The sequence below is a fragment of the Macrobrachium nipponense genome, chromosome 18 (genome assembly GCF_015104395.2).
Source record: "Macrobrachium nipponense isolate FS-2020 chromosome 18, ASM1510439v2, whole genome shotgun sequence".
NCBI lineage: Eukaryota > Metazoa > Arthropoda > Malacostraca > Decapoda > Palaemonidae > Macrobrachium > Macrobrachium nipponense.
This window is the reverse complement of record NC_087211.1, coordinates 25,005,311-25,018,417: the sequence shown is the minus strand read 5'-3', so window position 1 is coordinate 25,018,417 and position 13,107 is coordinate 25,005,311. Positions and strand designations below refer to the sequence as shown.

The following is a 13,107-nucleotide window of genomic DNA, read 5'->3' as shown; positions in this document are numbered from 1 at the left end:
CACTCACCATCTACTTTTTGTCTCACCTGTTTTCTCTGAGTCAGACACTCGTGCGAGATCAGGCGACATATAGTAGCCCTGAGTTTCTTGTTGACGAAGTCGGTTGCGTTTATACACCCCCGATGATCGTGTAACATGAGACCGAGGGTTGGACTGTCAGGCATTCTTCCTTCGGGACTGAATCGCCTTTTTGCTCCTCGCTCTTTTCTCCTGGCACCAGAAGCTCAAGTCAGGAGTTGCTCAGGAGTTTGCTCAGGAGTTGATTCACTGACGACGTTGGGTTGCGTTGATACACCCCCCAAGGTTTGCTTAGATTGAAATCGCCCAGGCAGTCCAGGCACTCATCCTTCAGCGAAGAATAGTGCCTTATGTCTTCAGGGTACAGCCTTGCTGTCCTGGATTCGTCTGACTGGTCAACTGGTCGGTCACCTGACTAGTACAGACGGACTGACTGTGCATGTCCAGATCGAAGCTTTCAATATGGAACTTAGACGTAGTCTGAAGTTCTTGAGTCAAAGCATTCGAACCTCTCCTACCTGTTAACTTCTTGCATGTGATCAGGAAGGCCTTCTTCTAACCAACCCTAGATACGACAAAGAGGGTTAGTGAGATTTTAAGCCATCGTCACAAGTTTTGGCTTTAGAGAAACACAAGGCGGTGTGCTCTCTAAGCCTTCCGTTGTGGCCTAAGAATGGAAACCCGTTTTGTCCTCGGGCCAGGAGCTTGGAAGCAAGGATGGCACAAGTTAGTGGGTAGGAGCCAGAGAGAGTCCTGTGCCCTGTCGGGTCTCTCAAGTTTTATCTACATAAGACTCAAGAAAGTCGAAGTCATTCGGGCAATCTGCGGTGTTCCGAAAAAGACCAGACTTGCCCATTTTGAAGAACACCCTGGCTTTAGTGTTAAGGAGTTCTTTCAAAAATGCTCCTTCATTGTGTTTGCACAAAGATTTGAAATCTTTTTATCTGAATGCTCATGAGGTGAGGGGGGCGCGGCCTCGGAAGCATTTCAACAGAGCATGTCACTCAGCAACATCCTGAGTACCATGTTTTAGCGAAGCAACTCTGTGTTCACTTCACACTCCCTGCGAGATGTGAAGATGGCATATGAGATCTGCTGCTCGCTAGGGCCATACGTGTCTGCAGACACAATCTTGGGGGGCAAGAAGTACCACTCATCCTATCCTGCAGAAAATGGTTAGGAAGAGCTCTTAATTTAGTTGTTGAGATCGCCGACAACGGCGACTTCTTAACTCTTAAGCCTTAGTTAAAACACCTTCAATTTTGGCTAGGTTGGTCCAGGTGGTGATATATCTATATATATATATATATATATATATATATATATATATATATATATATATATATATATACATATATATATATATGTAAGGCCTAGGGATTTTGATTATAATATATTGTTCGTGCGTTCTCTGTGACCTATGGAATGTGGAGAACAGTGCACCTGAGAGTAGCTGATCAATGAGTTTCTGGGGGTGGCGTGAGATAAAAGTGCTTAGTTCAGGAAGTCAATGTACGACAGTTTATGAACTCTTCTCAAAGTGCCTTTGGGAAACTGGTTGTAGCCAGTAATATGAGGCATTGTCGAAGTGTGCATTCGTATGTGCGTGTGCGCCTCTTCTATTCATAATGTATCACTAGCCAAGTCTATGGGAAGACTTGCACAGAGATTCGTGGGGGAAGGCAAAGCCACGATGGCAGATGCCAAAGTGTTTTTATTTATCAGTGAGTGAGATATTCCGGCTGAAATGGACGGATCTGGAAATGCCGGGGGATAAAGAGTTCCCGGAGGGGTGTGGACTTTTGGGTGACTTGACATTGTACTCTTTTTGAGTTAGTCTGTAAGACTGGATTACTTGGTTAATTGATTTATTTATTTTTGTTAATAAACGTTAGTGTTATGATGCAACTCTCTCATTTTCATTACCTGTTAGAATGGAGAGAAAGAGGTGGAGAGAGAGAGAGAGAGATAGGTTGTGTGTGTAATGGAGTAATGGGGTCTGCCTTCCGTTTCGTGTCCACGCTTACCTTATGAATACTGGGGGTTCTCCCCCCATGTTATAGTGGTGGCAGACGGGTAAGAGGGGATATAAAAGTTTTCTGCTTTTCTATGCCTAGGAACGCCAATGTAGAGATGGGTGGCCAGTTAGAAAAATAAAAGGGGTAGAGAAAATATCCGTCCCGTGGGATGGGGGGATGAGGAAAGAAAATTTCTATTAGGGTCATCAAATTTGCTCGTACCGAGATTCTTCAGGGCGGGAGTCGTGAGACCAAGCAACTCAGTCTAGTTCATGATTGACGGTTGCTAGGGTCATCTCGCCGATCGCGTTGTATTGTGCCGACGAGATTTACGTATTCTACGAGAATTTCGAGTTCCTTTTATTCCCATTTAGGAGTGGTGAGTGTTAAACTATTGTTTTGAAGGAGTGGGTTTTTGTGTAAATATTTCAGGGTTATGGGATTGGTTCAAGAGGTCAACAATTTTTTTTGTCTTTGCCCCATAGTGACGTGTTTTCTTTATTTGCACGTGTTTATAATAGACGTATTTGTCTTTGTTTTAAACACATAAGAGTGTATTAAGATGTATTTATGCATGTGAAACTGTGCTTGGATAATCATGTCTGGCTTAGAGACACAGAGCGGCCACAATTTTACGGGCTCAGCACATTTCTGCAGAGAGGCGCCTTGCATTGCGAGGGTATACTGGCATCCCTCGGGGGGGATAGTGGCATGGAAGGTACCACTGGCCTCCCTCGAGAGATAGTGCAGGGGATGGGCACTAGTGTATACCTTGGGAAGGGGTCCTCAGACACTGTTCAAGGGGAGATGGGGGTACTGTTGTGCATGCCTCGGGGGAGTGTTCTGCCGCTTTACTGAGGGGTTGTTTCTCACGGGGGGGAGAAATTTTTTTTTTCTTTTTTTTCAGTGTGGGTGAACTCCCCCTTTCTTTTTTTTTTCTTTGTCGGGCTGTTGAAGACAAGTCTGGCCTTGGACAATTGAATGCTAAGATATCAGCTGATTGATTAGTTGATGAAGTGAAATGCCCGTAGAGTCCTTTTTTTTTTTTTTTTTTTTTTTTTTTTTTTTTTTTATTTTTTTTTTTTTTTTAGAAAAGAGATTTTTTTTTTCTCTCTTGGATGAAGAGAAAAGGAAATAAAAAGAGATTTTTCTTTTCCGTGAATGAGGGGAAAAGTAGTTAACATGCACGGGATGTGTTATATGTTTCGTTGTGCCTTGAAAGACACAAATATAAGGGGGATACACAGATTATTTTTTTTATTGTGTTGGAGAAATTGCTTTGAATGCCGATGATTGGTGTTGATCTGTGTTGTGTGGCAATGGTGTTATGTCATGGTGTTGTATGCTGGAGAAATTGTATGTCATAGGATTCCAGCAATTACTGTTGTATGCTATTTGAATTTCACCCTTACTTGAGATTTTTGCAAGAGAATTATTGCTATGAAGAGTTATTATTATTATTATTATTAATAATTGTTATACTTGAGATGTGTCACGGGAGGTTTACTTAAGTATAATTATCATTACGGGAGACTTGTTTTGCGAGTTTTGAGATATTTCATGGGAGATTATTTGATAATTATTACAGATAATTATTCAAGGATGATTATTAATGATTAATGGGAGAAGTCTTATGTTAATTAATTGTTGAGTTTTTGTAACTTTGGAGAATATTTTCAGTGATTCACGGGGATGAGTTTTTGCTGAATCTTGATGAATCTGACTGAATCTTGGTGAATTGTGTGGAATCTTGCTGAACTTTTGCTGAATTTTGTGCTGAATTTTTGGAGAATGGACAAGCATTAACATTGGTGATATTTTTTGTACTGATACTGATGATTTTGATGATAGCAATTTTTTTTGGTGATTTTGTGATAATGATATTTCTGATACTTATTTTTTTTTTTTTTTTTTTTTTTTTATTTTTTTTTTTTTTTTTTTTTTTTTTTTTTTTTTTTTTTTTGTACTAATACGTGGGTGTTTTAATGCTATCAAGGGAGGTGAATTCTTTTTTTGAATTCTGGGAGGAACTAACAACACATTATTCCTTTTGTTTTCCCTTTTTTTATGAGTTCAGCAGATAATTGCTTGACATCTAGTGAGTTACGGGAGATAGTTAATGGTGCCGTTGATTTTTCTTTTCTCTTTTTTTGGAAGTTAGCCATCGCGGACACAAGTTTTTTTTACCAAGGGTGAATTTGAATTTGTTTTTTCTCTCCAGTTAGTGTGAATATTATCTCAGTTCATGGCTTAGAGTCATTGTTCGGGAACGTGTTCGTGTTTTAGCTATTTGATGCTATAGAGTAATATATGGGAGAATTTTTGCACGTTTGAATGCATACGTAATGGCACTACATTTTTTCTCTGGATATTTGTGTTCCAGAAATTGTGAGTTTTCTTGCACAATACCCTTGTCGTATTTGTGACAACTTTGTGAGAGATAAGAAACTTGGTTAAGTTTTCTAGTGGCTTATGTCGTAGTGCATATGGAGAAGTCTTTGCTTAGACACTGTGAATTTGGAGTTCTGTTATAATGAGTTGTGGCACATTAGTGATTTTTTCTAGAATTTTCTAGACAGTTTTATTTGCTGAGTTTTTGCCCTTTTTTAGCAGTTATGCTAAATGGAGAGAGTTTTTATAGTTTTTTACTATAACATTGAGTTATTCTTTGGAGAATTGGAGTTATAATTGAGATATATTATTTTGGAGAGATAATTGGAGGTATATATTATTTTGGAGTTATGATTTGAGATATAATATATGGGAGATATATATTTTTTGGCCATTTTTGATATTTGCCAATAGTGGTATGAGCTATGTTTAGTTCAATTATTTTGCAGCCATCTTAGTTGCAAATGGAGACACATATTTGGAGATTATGGGGCAATATTTGTGAGTATGTGAGTTAGTTGCCTTGAGTGCACATTTTTTTGGAGGTAGGATTTCATTTTTTGATATTCCTTTTTTGGAGCCTTTGTTTTGGTTCCACATGGAGTTATTGGGGAAATAGAGGTAAATATTTTGTATTTTGCCGAAATAGAGGTGATTATTCTCTATTCTTGGAGTGGTGTTGTTTTTTATTAACATGTGGCTATTGGAGAAATAAGAGAGAAATATAAGGGGGTTGGTTAGTTAACCAAATGGAGGAAATGGATATTTTTATAACCGGAGTGGTGTTATTATTAATATGGTGTCTCATAATGGAGTTGGAATTAATCTTGGGCGGGTGACCCTCTTTTTGTGGTTATGGGAGTTTTTTTCGAGACAAGAGGAGATTTCTGAGGTTCTCTTTTTTGATTTCGTGACTATTTAGAGAGAAGTCGCATTACTGCATTACGAGTCATATGGAGATGTGTGTGCATTTTTTATGTTCACAAGTGTGTTATTCTTGGAGGAATATAATTTGGGAAAAGTCATGTTGAGAGAATAAGTCTTTGAGACAAATTTTTGAACACATTAGTCATATCCTGGAGTTAATTCTGTGAAATGTGTCCGTTAGACCTTCTTTTCTAGAGAATCATGAGTTTCTAAACTTATGTGTCTGACTAGACAATTTTTTGCGCTGTTGTTTGAGCATGCGTCCACAGGCGATTTTTCTGCTGACAAGCGATGTGATAAGCCGTGTGCTGACTCTTTTCCTCTGATGGTGACAGATCAGAATTTTTGCAATATCTGGAAATGTTGGCTATAGCATTTCACGAAAGTGCATGTGTGAGAGTTTGCTTTCTGGCAAATTCCATAGCTTTACATGGAGCATTTCTTGGGGAAAAACGCTGGAGTTATGCATATTATACATGTATTAGTATTTTGTGATTGGGGAAATCTACTTGTGATTATTTTTTTTTATTATTTTTCTTCCTTTTCCTTGAAAGATATGATTTGGGGATTGAGCTTAAGTAGCATTTCTTTTTTGGACGGGGAGATTTGATTTTACCGGGAGATGTAATTTTTCTTTGAGGGTTGTTATTTACGAAAAGGGAAAAAGGGAGTTTGACATTAAGTCTCATTGTGATTAATTATTGAGCAGTAAAGGGGTTTTTGCTGATTTTGTGGGTTGTTTAAATGTCAGAACTTGAGAGAATATTTTTTTTGGGTCTGGGTGTTACGTGATTCTTTTCTTTCTTGAGCTTGTTACGATTTTTTTTTTTTTTTTTTTTTTTTTTTGTGAGCACATTCGAGTTCGAGATGTGAGTGCAGAATTCCGTGGAGTTGCTGTGATTTCTGAGTTGTGTGTGTTTTGATGTGTGAGTTTGGAGAATTGAGTTGGAGAACTTGATGTTTTTTTTTCTTAGAGAGTTGTGATGATGACTTATGATTTAGTAGTCATATTAAGGGAGTTAATTGGGAGACGTTCAGTTAGTATTTCTGACTTTTTGAGATCATTGTTTGATAGAAGTAGTATGTCTGGGTTAATTTTTCTTGGAGTGGGACGACCAGTGACTTGAAAAACTGACATACTAACACACAAACCCAAAGGAAAAAAGTCGTTCCCCGACGCCAGCAAGACGTCACCAGCCGTGAAGAGAGGTTGCTGCCATGTTGTCCAGGGTGATTACAAGTATTTCCCATGATGGGTGATCGCGAGAATTCTACAGCGTGTTTTTTGGGATCCACAGAAGCCGTGGAAGTCTTCTACGATGAGGGAGGCATTCCGTCTTCCTACAGTTGCTACAGTCTGCTACAGGTGCAGCTAGTTGCAGACAAGCGAAGAGAGATATTCAAGAATCCTATTGCAGAAAATATGAGAGAAAATGCGTCTTGTGTTATTGGAGTAAAGCGTGATAAGACTTTATTTTATAATGCCAGAGACGTGCAGTTTTATTTCGTATATTTTATTTTAAGAGCCGGCCAGTGTTTTTGTATTATAAGCAATTTTGCTAGGCGGCGGGGGCTAGCATATAGGTGGCCGAGCTATCTGTAAGGCCTAGGGATTTTGATTAATAATATATTGTTCGTGCGTTCTCTGTGACCTATGGAATGTGGAGAACAGTGCAGAGGTAACGACCTGAGAGTAGCTGATCAATGAGTTTCTGGGGGTGGCGTGAGATAAAAGTGCTTAGTTCAGGAAGTCAATGTACGACAGTTTATGAACTCTTCTCAAAGTGCCTTTGGGAAACTGGTTGTAGCCAGTAATATGAGGCGTTGTCGAAGTGTGCATTCGTATGTGCGTGCTGCGCCTCTTCTATTCATAATGTATCACTAGCCAAGTCTATGGGAAGACTTGCACAGAGATTCGTGGGGGAAGGCAAAGCCACGATGGCAGATCCAAAGTGTTTTTATTTATCAGTGAGTGAGATATTCCGGCTGAAATGGACGGATCTGGAAATGCCGGGGGATAAAGAGTTCCCGGAGGGGTGTGGACTTTTGGGTGACTTGACATTGTACTCTTTTTGAGTTAGTCTGTAAGACTGGATTACTTGGTTAATTGATTTATTTATTTTTGTTAATAAACATTAGTGTTATGATGCAACTCTCTCATTTTCAGTGTTATGATGCAACTCTCTCATTTTCATTAACCTGTTATGAACGGAGAGAAAGAGGTGGAAAGAGAGAGAGAGAGATAGGTTGTGTGTGTAATGGAGTAATGGGGTCTGCCTTTCCGTTTCGTGTCCACGCTTACCTTATGAATACTGGGGTTTCTTTCTTCCCCCCATGTTATATATATATATATACTATATATATAATATATAATATATATATATATATATTATATATATATATATATATATATATATATGTATTATATATATATATATATATTTATTTTACTTCTTAGCCCTCATGGTATGGTCAATATGGTCTAGTCGACGTCGTGGTCTCGCCCTGTTGACAGATCATCTGGAGTGCACAGCTATATAGGTCTCTACCCTCGCTGGCAACTCTAGTAGCACAAGCAGACTTACGTGGCAATAACCACGAAGCCAGCTATGCTAACAGTGGAACCAAGATGTAAATCATCTGCATGCATTGTTTCCCAAAATCCTTCTATTCTGTCCCTTCCCACCTCCAACGGTGGGATTCAGCTATATATATATCTGACAGGTAAGTTTCATGAACAAAATGATATTGTTATGATACAATAAAGTTTGTTCGTCCCTAAATTTCATAATCCATCCTAATCCATCCTCCAATAAAGTTTGTTCATACTTACCTGGCAGATATATATAATCAAGTACCCACCCACCTCCCCCTCAGGGGACAATGGAAATAAAAATTATGAATAGAAAATGGGAATGGTTCCTGATACCCGCCTCCCAGCGGCGGGAATGGGTACTAACCACCTGGCCGACCACTGCGTGTGTCGGAAGTTTTTAAAATTCTGTCGGATTTCAGAAAATACAGCTATATATATATCTGCCAGGTAAGTATGAACAAACTTTATTGTATCATAACAATATCATTTTGTGGAGTGGAGTCTGCCAACCATTAGCAAGGCAGTATTATAATGACTTATCCAGGTCACCAAGGTTTCTGAATAAAAAGTCAGATGCCAATTTTGAACAGTGCCATGAGCAAGGCTTTTTTTGTTAGACAAGGATTAAGTTTATTATTTTGTGTTAGATTTCTTTAGAGAGTCCCTGACTCTGCCGTCATCAATAACATATGCATAATTTGTAAATTATTAATAATAATTTTTTAATGAAAGATTTCCTTATTCTTGTAAAGTTAATTTGTATATGAGTGTTCCTCTTTAATAGTTTGGCAGATTAGTTGCATTTAGTTAATATATAATCAGAGTTGATGATTGATTTTGTAGGTTATTAGCTAGATGATGTAGCCAGGTCACCAAGGTTTCTCAAATAAGTGGTTGGATGCCTGTTTTGGAAAAGCATTATGCATTATGGTATGTAAAAAAAAATTATCCTTATGACCAAGTCCTAGAATGCAAAAAATGCTGGACATTACTTGAATTGTATGTAATTACTGTATACTGTTGTCACCCACCAAGAAATGTCAAATTTTAGAAACAGGTTCTTGAAAAAAATTTGTTCTGGATTATTCAACATTTAAAATTTTATCTAATTTTTTAAATCAGGCTAAATTTATTAGCTAAATTCTGAAATAAAAACAAACCCCTTGGGCCAGACTTATGAAAATTAAAGATGGTCTGGATATTTGTTTCTGCTGTAATTAAGAAGAGGTGATATAAAGCAGATAATATTTAGATATAGGCTAAGTTAAATAACTCCCTAGACTTGAATAGACATGAACAAGTCTCTCTTTCCACAGGTTACAATACCCGTAACATTTAGATGGCCTAACAAGAAACTTTCCATAACTATTGTGGGAGAAGAAGTTTGACGTTATCCTCTTTGGTGCAAATACAATCCGTGAACAGCAGCTATGCACAAGGGAAGAGAGAAGACTTCAAAGTGAAAGAATCCTCAAAATAGTTAATTGCCAAACAGAAATTGGATCTGTGATTGTGTGTGTGTGTGTGTGTGTGTGTAGTGTAAGAAAAATACAGTGAAAATTGGCTGCCAGATACTGTAGTACGTAATTGTTTTCAGGTTTTTTGTTCATTAAATTTTTGTTTGAAAAGTTTTTCCTTAAAATAGTTTCATTAGTTGGCTTGTAAGTAACCAGAACACCAATATTTGTTGCTTTCAGTCTCGTGAAGAGGAAATTTTAGTAAAAGAATTTTTATAATAATGTCCTTTTGTAGTATGTCCAAGCCTTTTGTGAAAATAAGGAGATATGTTTAGAAATCAGTTTTTAATCTTATGCCTTACAAAACTTTAGAAATTGCTTTTGAAATTTTTGTGCATTGTATACATACAGTAGGCCAGATTTCCCTAGGATTGATGATGAAAGTGTTGTTTGGAATACTTTGTGCTGTCTATTCAAGCTTTCTTATGGTTCTTCCTTTTATGGTGTATTGAATAGGGTTTCGATAAAGATACTCACTAATAAATAAGTGCTACATTCAAATATGTATTAGCATGCCATGCCGTTATTAATTAATGTTTTTTTTAATTCAATAGTAATTCATTCATTTATTTGATGTTTGTGAAAATTGTTTTAAGTGAAGTTTTTTTTATGCTTATTTGTACAGAGTACCATACAAAAATATATTTATTTCTGTGTCATTCTGAGGAGGTTTGTCCTGCTTCCAAATGTAAACTACCTTGTCTGTAAATCAACAATTGATGAAGCTCAGGCAGCCATATTATCATAAGAGATCAAAGAAATGGAAAATTTCATATGAAAGAGTGGGGACTTGAGTATGTAGACTACTCCGTTTTCTAGCAAGAATCCACTTATGACAAACTGTATTTTGAATTCAGTAATTGGTCTAGGCTGTCAAGACTAATAAAGAAAGGACTTTTTCTCAAAAACTATTTTAAAATGCTTTTGATTGTTAACAAGATGATTAGTGCTCAGGTGTTTTCTAAATATCATTGTATATCTTTGACATGATCAGTGTCATTGATAATGTAGCACTGCAGGCATGTTCCTGAATCTCCTGTTTTATGTTACTCATTTGGTAGGGCTCCAGTTCTTTTTATTCTTTGACTAGTCATGGATAACTCTTAAGTGTTCAAAGAAATTTGCAGAAATTTTTGAACTTCAGTAGTGTTGTACTTTTAAGTTTTCTAGAGTACCGATGATGTCTAGAGTGTTTAGCATTGCTTAGGAATGTGTTCTCTTTTACAATGATAGTCAATGTGATAGGTTGTTAATAGTAATGTATTTTGTGGTTGAGATAGCAAGCGTTGGTTGTATAGTTGTACATTTTCAGCTCATGGCTGTACACTTTTCATGGCAGTAATATGAAGTTGAAGGAAGCCAATAAGCATTGTGGTATATGTACCCTATAAAAGAAAGAAGATGAAGCATTCAACCATTAAGAATATTTAAGGTTTGAAGTATGTTCATTGGGAAATTGTGGTAATGAGCATATGGATTTGTATAACTTACAGGAGAACAGAAAATTTAAAAAGCTCATAAATCTTCAGAAATATATTGTAGGTTGTTAGAAGAGAAAAATATGTATCGTGTATCAGAATTTTTCAGAATCTGCCCATTGTACATTCTAGTATAGCTGAACCTATGTATTTGGTTGAGTGTCCTTGTGTTATTCCTGGAAAAAGATATTGGTATAAATGCCATATACAGTGCAAGATAAACAGTCATGTTAGGAAGTCAGTGTCTGTCGCGGATGTTTTACGATGCAATAAGGTGCTTTTAATGAAAAATGATATAATTTAGCTTGAAAGATGGTCATATACCTCATAGGACGTGTCATTTCTCAATATTTTGCCCGTTCATATATTGAAATTTCATCGGAATTAAAAGACTATAACTTCAATTATTCCAATCTTTATTTCAAGATAAAACTATGTTAGCCCTACTAATGACAAGGTTTCTCTTGTTTTTCATTCTTGAGTGAATTTTTTTTTTTCATATGTCCATTTATAGTTGTCATGAACTTGTATTCCATTTACAGTATTATTAAAGTAGGCGGACCAGAGATGATACTGGTGGAAAGGGAGCAGATTGTAGTTATCTTTTTGAAAATCTGTGTAAAGTTTTCTTTTACAAATTCATATTAATGTAATTTCTACAAAACTTCCTTGAAATAAAAACTTAGACACCTTGTGTTGGTGATGGGAAGACACAGGATATTTAAAGAGTTCTCATAGAAAGATTAACATTTTGACAATGTACAATGTATGTACCGTATATTTCGGCGTATAAGTCGACCCTTTAGCCCAAAAAAATCATGCCAAAATTAGGGGGTCGACTTATCTAACGGTAACAAAAAGTGAATCTTGATTATTTTGGCATATCGGTACAGGAATCCAGGCTTTTCAGTTGGCTAATAACAATGACAGCCTTGTTGAGGTAACTATGTATGTAAATACCAGTATTAAAAACATTTCGCACTGTAATACGACAATAATAATACATTAGAACATCCATTACTTTAATAAAATGAAAAAATCAAAGTAGACTTGAAAGAAACCCCAATCAGCACAGCAAGTGTAAACATTGCTTAGCCATTTGTAGTACCGTAACTAAGAAGGATGTGTTCACTTGACAGTTTTGTATTTACCGGGGTATTGTTCAAAAACATTTATATATGGTATGAAATCTGTATTTATCACATAATAAAATAAAATAAAAAAAATTTGTATTTAATGGTAAATATGTATTTAAAATCCTTTTAACAACCCAGTCAAATCATTAACTTGAGTGGCAGTTTGTACATACATATATACGTAGGCTTTTATGCAGCGTTAGTTAGCGCTTTATTTGTTTACATTACACACGAGTAACGTATCTTTCGTTATATCATTTCTAATCCTATTGGCCAGTATCCATCTTTTATATATTACACAGATTTTTTAATATACCGAGTATATTACCAGTATTTCATATGGTAAGTAGAGCAACTTATGTACCGTAATAACATTCAGGTTTGATTTTATATGATAACGGTTTTACCCTGCTGCTTATTTTGAGCGTATTGGTTGGGCCTCACATTTTATTAGGGTCGACTAAAATACACCCGATATTAGTTAAAATCATAAAAATTTACTCAGAATTGGGGGGGTCGACTTATCTTCCGGTCGACTTATACGCCGGAATATACGGTAATTTGTATTTGGTATTCACAATGGCACTTTTTGTAGTTAGCTGGAGGAAAATATTTCATCATTTTACTGAAAACAATGCCCTAGGTTTTTATGCTAGTTCTAAGATATTTGCAGCTGGTGTATTTCATCTCTGCAGTTTTCAAAAGACATAGTACATCTGCCTACTTAGCATTCTACATTTATTTGACTTTATTATTTTTCTGTGTTAGGAATTCAAGAAAGAAAAGGCTTAAATAGTAACAATGATGGCATTACTATGTAATAATGGGTAAGGTGAAATGTACTGTACTGGCTATGTTCTCTTCTTCACAGTAATACTCGAGATTTGTGAAAATTTAATCATTCTCAGTTCATTTAACTTCATAAGTGCTTGCATAAGGAAACACTAAGTAGCACTAAATAGGTGGTGTGCCTTCAACACATAAGTTAGTAAGACATCATGTATTATAATTAGTTTTTGCAAGTGT

The 13,107-nt window shown here is 36.4% G+C and overlaps 1 pseudogene; it reads left to right on the top strand.

Moving 5' to 3' along the window:
* LOC135196930 (suppressor of fused homolog) overlaps window positions 1-11,978 on the top strand; it is a 57,847-nt pseudogene extending 45,869 nt beyond the window's left edge.
* The last annotated feature ends 1,129 nt before the right edge of the window (window positions 11,979-13,107 follow it).